This window comes from Bubalus bubalis, chromosome 2 (assembly GCF_019923935.1).
Source record: "Bubalus bubalis isolate 160015118507 breed Murrah chromosome 2, NDDB_SH_1, whole genome shotgun sequence".
Taxonomy (NCBI): domain Eukaryota; kingdom Metazoa; phylum Chordata; class Mammalia; order Artiodactyla; family Bovidae; genus Bubalus; species Bubalus bubalis.
Genome location: NC_059158.1, coordinates 16,029,619 through 16,047,738, shown reverse-complemented (window position 1 = coordinate 16,047,738; position 18,120 = coordinate 16,029,619). Strand labels below are relative to the sequence as shown.

Genomic DNA, 18,120 nt, shown 5'->3' with positions numbered 1-18,120 from the left:
TGAGGAGAGCAAGTGTGAGCAATTTCACATGATTATGATCCCTATTCAACTATAGTTAAATGTTCTAGCATAGTTCCTTCTAAATATGCTCAAGTGGATTTTTACATAGACAATATGTACCTGCGATCTCACATCCCTTTCACATTTTCTAATGCAAATCAAACTTAAATGTAAGTTAAAAACAATGCCTAAACAGTCTTAATGTCCAATATTTCTCATACACTTTAACATGTATAATTATTTCTCTATTGGTGTATGATAGGGATACTGTCATAGTTTTCTCATTTAAGGAGCCTTCCAGTCCATTCTGAAGGAGATCAGCCCTGGGATTTCTTTGGAAGGAATGATGCTAAAGCTGAAACTCCAGTACTTTGGCCACCTCATGCGAAGAGTTGACTCATTGGAAAAGACTCTGATGCTGGGAGGGATTGGGGGCAGGAGGAGAAGGGGACGGCAGAGGATGAGATGGCTGGATGGATGGCATCACTGACTGGATGGATGTGAGTCTGAGTGAACTCTGGGAGTTGGTGATGGACAGGGAGGCCTGGCGTGCTGCGATTCATGGGGTCGCAAAGAGTCGGACACGACTGAGCGACAGAACTGAACTGAACTGAATGCATGGAAAGTTCATGTGTCGATAAAAGAAGTGTATCTTTTAAGGTCTTTTTAAGATGTGCACTCCTAAAAAAGAAAGGTGTAATATGAAAATGTGGTGTATTCTGGAATCATTTAAGTAACTTGTATTAATAATCAATTAAATAGTTGATATTAACTTTAGCAATTTATAACTACGCAATTTCTCATGGATCCCAGACTCTAGCATGCCATTAAGGGTCCCTTTTAGAGAGTGACTTTCCTTTCTAAAACATGGCTAAGTATGTTTAACTTGGTAGTTCCACTGTAAAAACAAATATACATGGGCGGATAGAAAGAAAAACAATTGCAGATGAAGAGAGGAGGGAAAACTGTGTGTGGGGTGGGGGGGGGGGGTGGATTTGTCAACTACACCCTAAGGTCTACATCATTCATGAACTTTAAATTCATTTTAATTCATTTCTCAAATTTTTCCCTGAAAAATATATTCTCACACGTTAAGTGTAACAAAGAAAGAAAAAAGGGAGTTCAGATTTAACAGACTGCATAGGGCAAAATTAACAGTGGGTCCAAGAACCCAGAGAAAAAGCGCGAGGGAGGAGAGGGCCAAGCAACCCCCCTTTATGAGCAGAAAAGTCAGAACAAACATTTTCTCTTCCCCTTGGTTTCGGTTCCTCACTCCAGATCTGAGGTGTGGGATGAGCTGAAGACAACTCACCCCCCTCAATCGACCTCGCCCAAGCATCCCGTGGCCCAGCCCAGATGGGTCAGGCCAGGCGGGCGGCAGCTCCAGGCACCAGGAAGGTCATTTGCTAGGTTTGGCAGAAAATGCTCACACTCAGTGAAAACAGGCCTCCAAAGAAGAATGAAGCAACAGCCGGCAAAGAACCCACTCTGCAAACACACTTCCAAGGAGAATTAGCCTCATGAAATCCTCTGTGCAAAAGTTCACACCATAAAACAGCTGCTGCTTAATGTCTCCGGGTTCTAATTAGCCCCGAGCTCCTGATCTGCACAGAACTTCTGGCCAATGATGTCCAAGCTCCTTTGCTCTTCCCTGCGCCGTTTAGTCCCACAAGTGCTCTTGGTCAAAAAAACTAGGTCATAAACTTATCCACTGAGAAGCATTTACTGTCGTTTCAAATGGCATATTCTGTTCAAGAGGTTATGATAATAAAGGAAGGGCTGCAAACACGCTTTCAAGTTCTGGCAGGAGCTTGCCAGTTCCAAACACAGCCTTGTTACCTTATCTTAGTTTGGCTCTTTTAGACTCAAACCCACTGCACACTGACCCTTTTCTGGAGGAATACAAATCATTTCTTGAATGACTATATCAAATTTTAGTTATGCTTTTATTCCCCCCAGCTTTAACCTAACAAGTCCATGCCAAAAAAAAAAAAAAGTTTCCTGTTTCAAAAAGTATTAAGATGCTTCACCCCTGCCAAAGTTTACAGAGTAGTTCTGTCCTGCTGCAGAAAGAAGGATGGGGTGGGGCTGGGGGTGCAGGAGCGAGGGGGATGGAAGAGAGCAGCTGTTTTTTCAATTAACTCCAGCAGAAAACCTCCTACTTCCCCAGCTGCCCTTCCACACCCCCAGCAGAGAGAAGTAGGGGGAGGCAGCCTAAGAAGTCTTTTTTTCCTCGGAGGAGGAATCAAGCTAGCTTACAGGCTTTCTCAACTCCCACACAACTGACCAAGGTCCTTCCTAATTCACCCGGGGAGCGTTAGGGATGCACGCCAAAGGGTGCATCTCCGCTTGTTTGGATGCTGACTCCCGCTCTGATGGAGCCCCAGAGGCTCCAACCTCCTCTCCATCCATCTCCACCGGAATCTCAAGGCAACACCATCCTCCCATCCTAGCACATCCCCAGCTCTGAGGCACACATGGCAGAGTCACAGAAGCAGCAGACTCAAAGGTGGATTTTCATCCCACACCTTCCAGGAATATGCTGGGAACTCCTCCCTACAGAAGGACACAGCGGCTCCCCCAACCCACATGTCTTCCCCTCTGAGCTCAGGGAACAGGCTGTTCCTTTCCCTTCTGGAGTGGGAAGGAGGGAAGGGAACCTGAGAAGGCAGGACAGAGCAGTTGCAGCCCACCCCTCCTCTTTGCCAGCTGAAAGGCTCTAATTGGTTAACCCAGAAAACCCTGGGGCATTGCCATCAAAGGGTGGTGGCTCCACCCAAGCAGGACCTCTGGTTATGTTTTTCCCTTCCAGTGGGCAAGCACAGAAGAGGGAAAATAAGGACAGACGTGTTCAAAACAGAAATACTGCCTAACACTAACTTGGCTGTGGGCAGGGACCAGATTACAGGCCCAACACCTCCACTTCTGTCCAAGTGTAAAGAGAAACTGCAGAGTGCAACCTTGCTCCAGCTCTGAACTCTGCTGCCCAGAGACGATGCCACCCCCGAGGATCAACAGAACCCCAAATCACCCCTCTTTCCCCAGCTGCCCCCCTCTGTTTTGTTCTTAGTAATCTTTTTTTTTTTTTAATACCATGGTAGTTCTAATTACTGTGGAATGGTCTTTTAACTGCAAATACATTCTTGGTGTGAAATGATTCAATATTTAAAGACAATAACATGTTCACGAACTTTTAAAAAGCCTCTACAACCTTTCTCAAATGACTGATCTATAGCCAAAGAATGCACATCTATGTTGTCACCATTTGGTTTACTATTTGGGGGCAGGGGGCTGGGGGGGAAGCAATCTAGGTTTAGGTAGCATTCACCTAAGCCCAATGTCTTACACGTTGCCCATCACTGATTTTACAATGGTAATAGGAGCTGACATATCATATCATAGACACTAATTCAAATCATCATGCATCTCTAAATCCAGCTTCAATATAACCTAACTCACATTAATTGCTTTCTGAATTCTCTAATTTAAAAAAGTTGAATTGCTTTGAAAGCCATAAGATACCAAAATAAAATGTTTTCAGTTTTGGCCTAGTAAATATGTAATTAGCATGACAATTGTTGGTCTAAGAGTTGTACCAATATTTCTCAACTACACCATTTCAAATAGATGTTCAACAATTTAGGTCACACTTTTTTCCCCCACACACACCCCCTCTGTTTTTCTTGAGGAAAAAAAAAAAAGGTAATATCTAATTAAGCCAACTCCTAATTTCAAATCAGTAAAATCTAAGTTGGAAAGCAGATTCCTCTCTTTCTTCTCCATTTCCATGACAATCTAAGCCGAGGAGGATGGGCGCAGGAGAGCCTCTTACTTACGTAAGAGTTAGAGAAGTCCATCTGAACTTGCCAACCTAAGGCCAGGGCAGTGGGATTTAATAGCTGATTCAGGGCTTGTCAGTCAAATAGACCATCCCAGGAAGAAAACCAAATATTTTCTTTAGTTTTGATGGTAGAATGGAACCAAGCCATGGGAAATAAGAAATCTACCTACCTACACACACAGACCCCTCTCCTCTCCTCCTGCTCTTGGCTAGGCTCCATGTTCACTCACCTCCATCATCACCTGGCAAACAATTATTTGCAGCCAAGCAAATATTTATGAACTTAATTTGAACCCTGCTGTCTTTCTGCAAAGAAACCAAAATATAAAATTGTTGTATCTCAGTGAGTTCCTGGACCATCAGGAGACATCAACTGGAAAAAAATGGAGAAAAAGAGAACAAATCCCAAAATAGGTTAAGCATAATGTGTTTCCATATCTTATTACAGAGTTGGTCACATGGCCTTTAAGTGACAAGCATGATAGGATTACTGTTTGGAATGGCAAACATTGCTTATCCACAGGATTAAATTCCTAAATAAAAATGAGTAATACTTGCAATTCATCTTTTCTAAGATTATTGACATCGCTAAACAGCCTTGGGCAGTCAATCAGAAACCTCCATTTAAAGTCAGTTTTCTTGCTAGTTTAAAATAGTGATTCACTCTGCCTATCTGACCACTACCATTAACAGTATCTGCAGTATCTATAAAATCAAACTCCAACAACCATACGCTCGATCAAGCAATCACACTATCACATCCTCTTGAAATGCAGTGAACTTCCTAAATATCTAGTATTCAGTGGCAGAGAACCTAATAAGAATTTATATCCTAAATCCATAAAAGTCAGGAGTTGTGTGAACAACATACCACTCAAAAAACTCTAAGAAAGGGGAGTTGAAATCCAAGTTCTAGACAGAGTTAAATATGATTATTAAAGCATTAAGGGCGACAGAGGATGAGATGGTTAGATGGCATCATCGACTCAATGGACATGAGTCTGAGCAAGCTCCCGGAGATAATGAAAGATAGGGAAGCCTGGTGTGCTATACTCCACGGGGTCATAAAGAGTTGGACATGACTTAGCAATTCAACAACAACAATTAAAGGTGCTCCATGGCTCCGAGATACCTAAGGTTTATTCACGTCCAAATGCAGTCTTGCAAAACAAAATGTAGCTGCATGCTTGCACTTCCCAGATAGAGAGCTATCCTCCGCCCTGTTGGCCTTCCTGCAAGAACAAACTTGAAAACAGGAGGCTGTTGAAGTGCCTACTTATCTCCATCTCTGGGCCTGTCCTGTCAGGGAGAGACATGTGGTTCTTTCAAGAACGGCACAAACATGATCAAAGGAATACATGGGGAGAGGCAGAGATGAGTATGCCTCACTAGATCCCATACTTACCAAAGGCATTAGATTCTCAAGCAAAATTTAGTGTTCCTTGTTAAAAACTGTCAAGGTTCATGGAGTCTCTTGCCACATTCCAGGCCTATTGCTGGCCTTTCAGATGGAGTCTAGGACTGCTCCCCATCAGTCTGTAACTCCTCAGCTTGACCAGAATGTTTCCTGTGTTCTTCCAATTAAATTAGGAAATCTAAATATCAGTCCAGGAATTGGTAGAGTAGCACTGACGTATATACACTACCATGTGTAAAACCGAGTTATTGGGAGGCTGCTGTACAGCATGGGGAGCTCAGCGATGACCCAGAGGGGTGGGAGTGGGGCTATGGGTAGGAGAGAGGCTCTAGAGGGAGTGGATATATGCATACATATAGCTGATTGGACACGACTAAGCAACTGAGCACATACATAGCTCACATAAACACAAACATAGCCAATTCACCTTGTACAGCAGAAATTAACACAACATTGTAAAGCAATCTTACTCCAATTAAAAAATAAGTCTTTTTAAAAAACCCAAATAAAAAATAAATAAATATTGGTCTATCTCTCCCAGTGTCACAAAAAAAAAAAAAAAAGAGCAATCTTACATGAAATAAAAATGCTTACTGTAGAGAGAACTACTACTGGGAAATGAGAATTTTTAAGTCTCTTATAGTGTGATTATGGCTACTAGCAGGAAAAGGGATTACTCGTCACTGAAATAGAAAATTAAGCAGAACTCGAGGTAGACGAAGTACAAACTGGGCTGGCAGCATTTCCCTACCTGAAGAGCTCATCCATCATTCTGGTTGTCTTGTGATAACACTTCAGCAAACTCACCAGTGAAATGAGACTGTTGCCAATTCCTAGGCATTTAAAAGAGGACAGATAGGTCACCCTAGGCAAAACACAGCACCATGTGATCAGAAAGACATTTAAGAACTGGAAGCCGGACAATAAACGGCAGCAAATACCTTGGAAGTGTGTGCCTCTGAAGCAGGCTACTTAGGATGTACCTGAAATGTACTACGGACACTCAATCAGTTTCTTCTGTAGTTTGCATTTGTAAAAGGACGTGGGATGTACTGAAGACACGTGGTGACATCACACTTGGACACGATGTTCAAGGGAAACAAGACACATGCAACTGAGGGGGAAAAAACGCACCCAGGCACCTCCCATTGCTTCTCCAGAAAGACAACCACTACATTCTATCAAATCAAAAGCTCTTGCCTATGGGAACTTTTATTACAGCTATCAAAAAGACGGGGCAGGGGTGGGGAACAGATTTCTGATTTCCACAGGAAAAGAATGATTTCCAAATTATGACTTTTGAGAACGCAAGAGAGAGAATGACTTATTTGCAGTAAATGTGAAACACATGGTTTTCTCAGAGGGCTTTTGTCCACACTGCACAGTTATTTCTCTTATATGAAAGAGACAAATTATTAAGATTTAAATGTAATATCCTTTAGAAAGCAACATACACTTCTGCTTAAAGCCTGAGGGCAGAGGCTTTAAAAAATGATTTCAAAGGTAAACAGGAAAACATTGTGAGACAAGCAGAGCAGTTGTGTCCACAGAGCAGGAAATGCAGGCGGACGGATGCAGCAGCAGTCAGCAGCATCTCTGCCCATGGACCCATACCCAGAATGGGAAGAGAAATTTCAGCCAACTGAAAAGACCAGTGGCCTGATTGGGAAATAAGGGGACCCAAGCTACCCATTGTAGGTGGGAGGGCTTTCTGGCTTTTTTGTCATTTTGTCAGAGGGTTTTCTCTTTATCTCAGTGGCTCTTAACCCCAGCTGTATGGCAGAATCATCTGGAAGGTTAAAGAAAATTCCCATCTTATCAGCATCTAGTGTTGAGAGCCACTGTTCTGTCTCAGCACTAAACTCCATCATTTAGACTTCTGATGAGCACTGCCAAGCAAGCTGCCTTTATGATCAAGTTGTCTGAGAAGTCCAAGAGGCTCTCAAGGGAACACTGACACATTTTCCATGCTGAGCTGAGCAGAGCAATCGCTATGCTGTGCAGAGCGCCCCTGTGTACAGGGGGCTTCACACACCATACTGGATGGGAGGGCAACTCACTCCCTGGGAGCCCCCAGGTGTCCACCCCACCCCTACCGCCTTTCTAATGGATGTCGCAGCCTCCTCTTGAGGGAAGGCTTGGGATAGAATTTCTCAGGAGGTCCTATGCAATTTCCTAGCAATCTGTAACACAGGAAAGAGCTCTCTGCAGTCTGTCACTGCGATATAAATGCTTCTCACTGATACCTCAACTGTCAGTCTCACCCTAAGTAAACAAACATCGCTCTAAGCAGAGCTTAAGCACATTCTCTGAACAATTCGAAGGATGTGACTGCAAAGCCTGTTGATTGCACTTAATTATCTTTTATTATTACAAGAGCTGTATACAATGAGTACCCCCCACCCACACACACCAGCTACCTGCTTCTCCAATGGACCATCTCTCAGGTCATGAATGTCCATCAATATATAGTGATAAGATTATCAGAAGCTTAGTAAGAGCTAAGCTACAAATAATACTTTCTCAGTTGTCCCATGCTATAGAGACAAATTCTTCATTTCTGAAAAATCTATTCATTCACAGACCAAAGTTATGAACTTGGTGGTGTGGAATGGCAACTTTAGATGTGAAAACACAACAACTTGAGTGATAAATTTTTAAACTTTACAGGAAAAATGCATTCTAAATTTCCAAGTTTAAAAATCAAGCCATGGTGTAGCTATGTTAGCTCCACCAATAGTACATTTTGCACATAACACAATCTTAATATTTCCTTAAAACTGGCAGCAGAAAGTCCGTAAACTGAAGATTCACATATAATAGGTGCTGTTTATCAGAGAAATAATAGCTATCAGACATGATGCCAAGTGCTCTGTAGGCTTTATTCCAATTATTCTAAAATTGTTCCAACTGATGGAGGAACTACCATCTTATAGCTGATTACCTGAAACTTTAATAAGTAGAAGTGTAGCCATGGTCAGCAAAGATAGAGGATGACTGACCTGGGATTTGGACAGAAGTCTAGCTGACTCCAAAGCCCATTACCATGTCTATAAACTACTATGGTATGTGTCTTTTACAAATGAGTAGCGTACTTCAATGGGCTTCCCGGTGGCTCGGTAGTCAAGAATCCACCTGTCAATGAAGGTGATTCAAGAGACACAGCTTCTATCCCTGAGTTGGGCCGAGTCTCTGGAGGAGGAAATGGCAACCCACTCCAGTATTCTTGTCTGAAAAATCCCATGGACAGAGGAGTCCGGCAGGCTACAGTTCATGGGTCACAAAGAGTTGCACATGACTGAGCGATGGAGCACGCAGTGTACTTAACTGCCACCACCTTTTTTTTAAAAAGGGTTAGGAGTCAAATAGTTCAGTTGGTAAAGAAACCGCTTGCAATGCAGGAGAACCCAGTTCGATTCCCGGGTCAGGAAGATCCCCTGGAGAAGGAACAGGCTACCCACTCCAGTATTCTTGGGCTTCCCTTCTGGCTCAGCTGGTTGAGAAGCCACCTGCAGTGTGGGAGACCTGGGTTTGATCCCTGAGTTGGGAAGATTCCCTGGAGAAGGGAAAGGCTACCCACTCCAGTATTCTGGCCTGGAGAATTCCTTGGACTGTATAGTCCATGGGGTCGCCAAGTCGGACATGACTGAGCAACTTTCACTTTAGGAGTCAAATAAGAATTCATATTCCCTAAGGTAAGCTTCACAATGGAGAAGTGATGTGTGCAGTTCGGAATCCTCAGTTGTAAACTGACCAGAGACATTACTGAACCTCTTCTGTAAGGGAAAACCTCTTCTGTTAAAACAAGCACAGCAACTCTCTCTGAAGGTGGAGAGCTGTTGGGAAGAAAAAACTAAGCAGCATTCACTTCCTTCCCTCTGCCACCCCGTTTCCGAGTGTCAACCAGAGCAGCTTTCCATCATGTCACTGTGACAGAGGGCCTTACAGGGAAAAATCTATGAAAATGCTTTGAAAAGTGTAAAGTGATGTTTTAGAAAAACTGTTTCTGATCATGAGCACTTAAGGTTTACTGAGTCTTGCCAAGAAAGAAATAATAAATTATCACTTAATTCACATTGACGACTTGCTACTGAAGAGCATCTGAACTTTCGTTCTTTTGGAAAGCAAATTATCCTGACTCATGTGTTTTTCAACTCTGAATTGTCTTTTGGGCTTGACTTTGTTTTGCTTTTGATTCTTCTGCTTCAACAAGTCACTATTAAGTACCCATTAAGTGTTCAGGCCTGTAGGGAAGAAAACAGGTTGCAAGCAGGTTTCTTACCCTTGAGGAAGGTATAATATATGGTGGGGCTGTCTTAAAGTAAGCACACATGAAAAACGTGCATTCATCAGCAGCTGCCAGAGTTAGGACTGGGGAAAGGATGTGACTATTAAAAAGGAGCAGAAGGGAGTTCCTTCACGAAGAGGGAACAATTAGTTCTGTACCCTGACTGTGCTCATGGTTACTTGAATATATAAGGATGATAAAATCTCACCGAAATATATATCCCTACACAAAAAGAAATGAATCTAAAAATATGCATGCAGGGATTTCCCTGCTGGTCCAGCAATTAAATTCTGCACTTCCACTATAGGGGGGCACAGGTTCCATCCCTGGTCAGGGAACTAAGATCCCACACGCTGTGCAGGCAAGAATAAAAATATGCATATAAAATCAAATAAGGTCACTATCTGAGTTAACAGCATTGTACCAACGTCAGTTTCCAGGTTTTGACGATGAACCACCGTTATATAAGAACATCATAGGGGAAGCTGGGTAAAGAGCACGTGGGAACTCTATACTGTTAGTGCCATTTCTTGAGTCAAGCTGTATCAAAATATAGCAGCACTTTTTAAAAAGGGCGAGGAAACTCCCTATAAATTGATATGAAAGACCATTAAGATGTATGGCTAAGTGAAAACAAAGAGGACAGTACTACACAACATGTGTAATACACTACCTTTTGTGTAAAAGCTGCAAGTCCTGAAACGGTATTCACATTTCCCTGCAACTTGAAGGGACAATGGAAGGATACATAAGAAATGAAGAACAGTGGCTTCCTGTGGGGGTTGAAAAGGAGGAACTTGACAAGGCACAAAGATGGGAGCTTTTTCTACTTTCTGGGGTTATGAACCATGCAAATTTATTGTCCAAAACAATAAATCAAAAGACAAATGAAAAAATAATTGATACTATCGGTGCAAAACCCTATGTCATTAAATTGTTCTGTACTGAACAATTTACATGCATTATTTTTAATCCTCAAAGCAGAAACCAAAGTATCTGAGTTTGTCTTTTTAAAGTTGGTAAAACCAGGACTAGTTTTTAAAACTTGTGCCTAAGCCTGTGGTCTTTACACTGTAACTGATTCTCTATTTAAGGCCTGCTGAACATGTCACGCTGCTGCTTCTCTCAGTGTCCCTGTACCTGACTTACACTGTAACTGATTCTCTATTTAAGGCCTGCTGAACATGTCACACTGCTGCTTCTCTCAGTGTCCCTGTACCTGACTTACACTGTAACTGATTCTCTATTTAAGGCCTGCTGAACATGTCATGCTGCTGCTTCTCTCAGTGTCCCTGTACCTGACTTTTCCTCGGCCTGAGACCATTCACCCCCTTCACTCTATTTTGTCTGCCTGGAAAACTCCTATTTGACCCTCAAAGCCAAATACCTGTCTAGCGGTATCGCCCTAACCTTTTTACTCAAAAGAATAAAGAAGTCTTCTGGTCTGCAGCTCACAGTTAAGCAGACCTTAAAAGTAATAATTATTCCTAAACTGTTTTTAAAGCCTTGGCATCTAGCAAAAGGCCTGGTAACTGTTGCCCAATGAATGTTCCTTCAGCTTTAATGAACTTTTTAAAACTCACCATGAGCATTAAGAATTAAAACCTCTCATTTAAAAGGCTCATTCACTTGTTAACTGATGTAAATAATGGCACATAGATATATTTAAATGAAAGTGGCTACAAATACTTTTAAACCCCCAATACCTCCTGTTAAGAGAAATCTCTTTTAATTTTTATTTTTTTTAGAAATCTCTTTTTATATAGAGATTTATAAGTGGTCTACTTATACCTAAGTAGGTGTTCCTTACAAACTCTGTAATACCAAATTTCTGAGTAAGGCTGATTCTTAATACATTATTTCTGGTAATCTCTTTGCAAAATATGAATTCCTAGTGAAGTAATAAGACCTTTTACAATTATATTAAATTCTTTCTCAATATTCCTAAGCATGATCTTTTTGAATATCAGTTTTTACAAAATATGTTCACCTTTAAAGGTGAAACAAAGGTCACCATATTCAATAGAAACCTTGGTTCTTTGATGTTGAACGTCTAAACTTCTCCATGATCATTTAATATGGCATGGGTTTCTAGACAGACACACACAACTTGTAGCTTTATAAACTGTTATTCTTCTCAAAAAGAATTTGTCCTCCAGAGAATGTGGCCCACAGGCCTCATAAGTATGCACTCATGTGTACTCAGGTCAGTACAGCACGGAAGTTAAAGAACAAGGTCTGAAGTCAGACGCCTGAGTTCCAGTTCTACTCTGCCAATTTCTATGTTCTCAATCAAGATAACTTGTGCCTCACTTTCCTCATTTGTAAAATGAAGTTATGCTGGTGTCAAATGCAGTAAGATATTTCCAAGATCAAATAATTACAATATATATATAGTTTAAAATAATGCCCAATATATGCCAAGTACTGAATAAATGTTGCTGTTTGGTCACTAAGTAGTGTCCGACTTTTGCCACACCATGGACTGAAGCCCACCAGGCTCCTCTGTCCATGGGGTTTCCCAGGCAAGAATACTGGAGTGGGTTGCCATCTCCTCCTCTAGAGGATCTTCCCAACCTGGGGATCGAACCCACATCTGCTCTGTAGACAAATTCTTTACCACTGAGCCAGCAGGGAAGCCTGAATACATGTTAGCTAGTAATAATATAGCTGACATATGGTTCATGCTCAGTAAATAGTAATAACTACAAGAAGGAGCTTGTCTCTGTCTAGCTACACTTACGGTATGTGAAAGAATTACCATCTCAAGTATGTTCCAGAAAATAAAGACACTGAAAACACCAAGATTGTGAGGGTGGGAAATGTACCTTCAGGAGGCCTGTGCCAGCAGTATGAGCTATTACTCTACATTTCAAGACAGAAGCCTGACTCTCCTCTAGTGAAGGAGACACACATCCCAAACCCTGGATTGTATTCAGCTTGGATGCTTTGGGTTAATCAAAAGATAATTTTTCTTGGACAATTTTGGTTAATAAAATATTTTTCAAGTTATTATTATAGTTTGATTTTTTTCTAGAGGTCATGCAGCAACACTTCTTTTCATGAAGATGCTAAAACGCACGATCTTTAAAATAAATCTGTTTTTGTTTTTTTTTTCAAGTCTCTTGCAATGGGTCTTTATCATGAAAATAGGCCACATTTCCAGTGGTCATGTATGGATGTGAGAGTTGGACTGTGAAGAAAGCTGAGCGCCAAAGAATTGATGCTTTTGAACTGTGGTGAGAAGACTCTTGAGAGTCCCTTGGACTGCAAGGAGATCCAACCAGTCCATCCTAAAGGAGATCAGTCCTGGGCGTTCACTGGAAGGACTGATGCTGAGGCTGAAACTCCAATACTTTGGCCACCTCATGCAAAGAGCTGACTCACTGGAAAAGACCCTGATGCTGGGAGGAATTGGGGGCAGGAAGAGAAGGGGACGGCAGAGGATGAGATGGCTGGATGGCATCACCAACTCGATGCACATGAGTTTGGGTGAACTGCGGGAGTTGGTGACAGACAGGGAGGCCTGGCATGCTGCGATTCATGGGGTCACAAAGAGGCGGACACGACTGGGCGACTGAACTGACTGACTGACTGACCTAGTCAGATGTGTTCTAAAAGTTTTCATTGCCCTGTGTTTACCAGTCCGTTATACTTCATACTTCATAACTCATACCAGATGTACTAATTCCAGTTATGCTACATAAAAGGCTTTATTATAAACAATATTTTAAGTCACTAGGTTAATATCAAAGTCAGATCAGTATTACTAAATTGGAAAGACATTTCTCATGGAGAGAAAATGTACCTCAAAAATGTTGAGGAATTCAAACAGACATTTATACACCTGTGTCCTTAGCATTATTCTCAACAGCCAAAAGGTTTCAGAAACCCTCTTACCCCACTAATAAATGGGAAAACAAAGTGTGGTATACACATACAATGGAATATTATCCATTCTTATAAACGAAGGACATTCTGATACATGTTACAGCATAGGTGAGCCGTAAGAACACTCTGCTAAGTGAAGCCAGTCACAGAAAGGAAAATACTGTATGATTCCATTCAGAGGTCTTTAGAATAGTCAAATAGACTATTAGTCAAATAGTCAAACAGTCTACAACAAAGTAGACTGGTGATGGCCAGGGCCCCGGGGGTAGGTCAGCATGGGGAGTAAAGTGTCTAAAGGGTAAGGAGTTTCAATTTAAGATGAAAAAGTTCTGCAGATGGGTGCTGGTGATGGTTGCACAACAATATGAGCACTTAATACCAGTGAACTGTACACACAGCTTCGTTAAATGATAAATTTTATGCAGATTTTTACCACCAAAACATTATTATTGAGCAACTACAACACATAAAAAGGAAAAGGAGAAGCAGGTAGGTACCAGTGAACCTGGACTAAAAAAAACAGTTCATCTAGGTAGTTCTGAGCAAGACAGACTGTAAGGAGATATCAACACTGCCTCGTCTTTCTAAAAAAGCTCCCTTTTCCTTTGTTTTCGCTTCATTATGAAAGAGTAAAAATTAACCTCCCCAAAAAATTAAAGGGAAAACTAATCAAACTCGTATTCCAAGTCTCAGGCATATAACCTGGAAGTTCTGTTGGGAACTTTGGTATTTTCAGCAAAGTAGCAAGAGCAAAAATTACAGGATCCAAACCTACCATCTCACAATGGAACTTGAGCCATCCATAATCTTTAACGTCAAAGCAGGGCCTGATATATTTCACTTAGGTTAATCCCATTAAGATCTAACTTTGTTATCCTTTTTACGTGAAAATACATTTAATTAGATCAGAGGGACGAAGAGGCAGTCTGGTTCTGCCACTTCAGTATCCATTTCTCAGGATGTATGGATGTGATATGAATATGGAGAGAACTATTTGTTTCTGATACTTCATTTTGTTTTCATTTTTTTTCTTTCTCTTTGCCCTCCCTTGCAGCTTTCCTTATTGAACTGTTCTATTACCTGCAACCATAGCACTTTTAAGGGGAGAAAGTTCTTCGAAAGTAAGGAAGAACAAATATTTTTCATTTCTCCCACATCCCTCATGACACCTTCAGTTAACAGAAGTTTCAAAAAAGAGTGCTTCGGTAATGAGTCCTGAGAAGTGAGCCTGATCCAGGTCTGACCATCTATTTCTTCCGAAACACTGAATTAAAGCTAATGGGGCAAATTATCTTTCTCCCTAGAAAACAGAAACATACATCGTTAACTTGACCTAGGGACTAAGGATAAATAGAAAATGCTTAAGTGATTTCATAGACAGAAAGAAGGACAAGACATCTGACAGTCCTGTACTGGCTGTGATAACACAGAAGTCTTACTCAGGAGGATACATTTTTGCAATAAACAGAAAACAGAAGTTAGTGTGATAACTGTTGAATCTGGGGAGTACTAGAAACCAGGATGATGAAAATCAACTCATGGGAAGTCTCTAGCAGGTCTCTATAACTCATGTGTCTACACGAAACATAATCTCTACTTGGAAGAGCCAACCCCTGGGCACTTGTGTGCTCATCTGATTTAGTATGATCTAGAAAGATAAACACAAAAAGTTTCAATAAATTTGAATTATTTTTCTGATTCTTCAAAGGTAAGGTATTTATTTCATTCTGGTAAAAGTTCTGCTGGAATTAAAAACAGGTGGCATATGCATATCCGGTAACATAACTTCGAGTTTGCATATCAACAGAAAACAGAAATTTTCTAATCACATAAATCATACATTGTAACCACATGAAAACTACCTCTTTCAACTGCTTAGTGAGAAACATTATTTAAAAGGTCTAAGAATCATCTTCATGGCCAATACCTCCATATCCTGCAGGGTAGTGATGGGTACACAAAATGGCTGGGGAAATACACAAATGTTTATTTTCCTAAAAGGCATGTTAAATAGTCCACCGACCAATCAAGTTTTAAACCTCTGCTGTCAATTAAGCATAAATAAATTCCTGAATTGATTACATTTTTCTCCCATCTTCAACAATGGAACTGGGTCTTTATTTCTGCCACATCTGCCATCAGCAAGGAGAAGGAAAGGGCATGAAATCAAATAAGCACTGGCATCAAGAAAAGCTTATCTCCTTCCCGTATTTTTTAATTGGAAAAATAAAATTTGTTTTCCAGTAAGATAGTTCATTAAAAAAAAAAAAAAGATCTGTTTCTACTCAAGGCTAGAGTTCTATTTATTTTTAAAATGAGGCACAGGAAACCTCCCAAGTGCAACTCAGATTTACATCTGGCTAATCCTCCAAATGTGACCCACCAAGTTCATGCTGTTTATTGCTAATGAGTTCTGTGATTTTTGGATAACACGTGTGAGAGATAGCAAATTAACTACTGCTAGTCAGCAGCAAGCAAGCAAAAGATGTCTTGGGAAGCTAGTGTGAGCAAATCCTGCAAGTCAATTTCTAATCGCACTTGCCAGAAATTTGGTGGGGGGGGTGAGGGGAGGGGATAAGGCCTGCCAAGAAAAACCAGTGGTGGAACTTGTTTCCCTTTCCTTTTTCCATGGACTATTTCAACACTCAAATACAAATACAGCTCAATCTTTCCTTTAGGTTAACTCTGGGACTGCAAGGAAGGCTCTGGCTGCGCTGATACCTTAGAAAATCTGAAATACTTCACGCTGCAAAATCAGTCCCTCTGAGTTCCTTCCCTGGAACCATAAAAAGAATCACAGATGTGAGAGGGGTTATTATTTATATGCTATAGGAACACCGTCCTCCAGCACACGTACAAATGAGTCGACAAAGTTCAGTCAAATCCCCTCACCTAGAACAAACTGGCCAAAAATGTGCAAAAGTGCAGCACCAGCTGAAAAGACAAAAGTTAGACTGGCAGAAAAACACTTAAGCAAACCAGGCCACTAACAGTTTAAGACTCAGTTTGAAAACCATTTACTCTGTTGAAGGGTAAGACCCCTTGGAAGTACACTTGCAGGATCTCTTACCTTCTTTCTCATCTGAATCGCAAACCAAACCTAGTGGTTCTTCATCAGGACTGCAATTAGCATCACCTGGAAAGCCTTCAAACCAACATGGCGCTGGGAACCTCCCCATTCGCGTCCCTCCGCTCTCTACCCCCAGCGCAGTTGAAAACGGAAACTCTTGAGTTCAGGGCAGGTGACCGGTGTTTCTTAAAAGCCTGCTAGGTGAGTCCGCTACACAACCAGAAGATGAAAACCACAGCTTTAGAAGTATGTGTTTTGTTTTGTTTTTTCAAAAGAAGCTAGTTTCTCTACCAAATCCACTCAAAGACATTAGAGCTCTAATTTCAGCCAGGCTGTCCTGCTGCAAAAAGCTCTAGTCATTACTTCCACCGCCTGCTACCATGCGCGCTTCCTAATGCGGAAGCAGGCTAAATCTGAAGCTCTCCACAGCTGGAGGCGGGAGCGCGCTTGCAACCGGGCCTAGGAGGCCATGAAACCCCAGACGCCAGCTTGGTGATTGAAAAGGAGATACCAACTGTTGGTGTAAAACACTCAAGGATGTATACACAGGGCAGTGTCAATATGTTGTAATAACTAAATGGAAAGTTAACTTTTAAAGTGTATTAATATTTAATAAAATGAAAACGAAAAGCAAAACTCCAATTTCTCTTTACCTGCACACCACTTTTGACGCCAAATATGCAGGCTTTCCCACACCAAGCAATTTTCCAATTCTCGACAGGCACCGAGTGGATGTCTTGTACTTTAATTCAATTCTGACCCTAACTGCCCCAAATTAACACAAGCCTCACTGGTTTAGGCCTCCGGCCTACAAGACTGCTCGCTCCCCATTGCAGACACCAATTTCAAGTTCAGGTTGCAGCCTGAGCATCTGACCCACCAATGTAAGTCGGGGGGGGGGGGGGGGGGGACGGTCCAACGACCCCTCCTTCAGGCTTCACAATTTACTAGAACGGCTCACACAACTCAAGAAAACAGTTTACTCACCGGACTGGTGGTTTATCATCAAGGACACAACCCAGGTACAGGCAGCCAAATGGAACAGAGAGAGGGACAGGGCAGAGTGTGTGAAGCTTCCACCTCTGTGTCCAGGACGCCAACCTCCCTCCACCACATACTCAAGGGAGCCGCTCACCAAACACCACCCACAGGCTTCTTCAAGGGCGGTCTTCTTACGTAAACACGTAAAGCAGGGTTGATTGCATCATTGGCCACAAGCGCTGCGCTCAACCTTCAGGCTCACTGCCCTTCCTGGCGGCCAGGGGGCGGGGCTAAAAGTACCAATTCCCAAAGAGAAGGTTGGTTCCCGTGGCAACCTACCTCCATATTTCAGGGCTTTCCAAAATTATCACCTCATTAACATAAACTCAGCAGTGTTTTAAGGGGCTTTTTTCCAAAAACAAAAGATGGTCTTTTCACCTTCTCCACTCCAGAGCTCTATCTGGTCATTTGGACAATGACCGATGTTGCTCATCTCTTAGGAAATTACATGGGGTTTAGGATATCCGGCCAAGAGCTAGGAACCAAGGCCAAAAATATATTTGTTATTATATCACAGTATTCGGGGTATAAGTGCACCATCTTAGGTATTCTGCGGGTCTCGGGATATGTCT

General features: G+C 41.8%; 2 long non-coding RNA genes across 48 annotated transcripts in view; both read right to left on the bottom strand.

Moving 5' to 3' along the window:
• Positions 1–17,787, bottom strand: part of LOC102401727 — a 478,204-nt gene extending 460,417 nt beyond the window's left edge. For 31 of the 47 annotated variants that reach the window (XR_006639942.1, XR_006639943.1, XR_006639944.1 and 28 more), the window contains exons 1-3: positions 17,495–17,636; positions 16,508–16,717; positions 6,010–6,091 (exon numbers count right to left, since the gene is read on the bottom strand). This is a non-coding gene — a long non-coding RNA (uncharacterized LOC102401727). The other 16 variants (XR_006544435.2, XR_006544441.2, XR_006544409.2 and 13 more) reach the window with 8 other exon arrangements.
• Positions 9,944–12,827, bottom strand: LOC123329186. The gene is made up of 2 exons (XR_006544477.2): positions 10,845–12,827; positions 9,944–10,686 (listed from the first exon to the last, which is right to left on the bottom strand). It is a non-coding gene; the product is annotated as an uncharacterized LOC123329186 (long non-coding RNA).
• Positions 17,788–18,120: the final 333 nt, after the last annotated feature.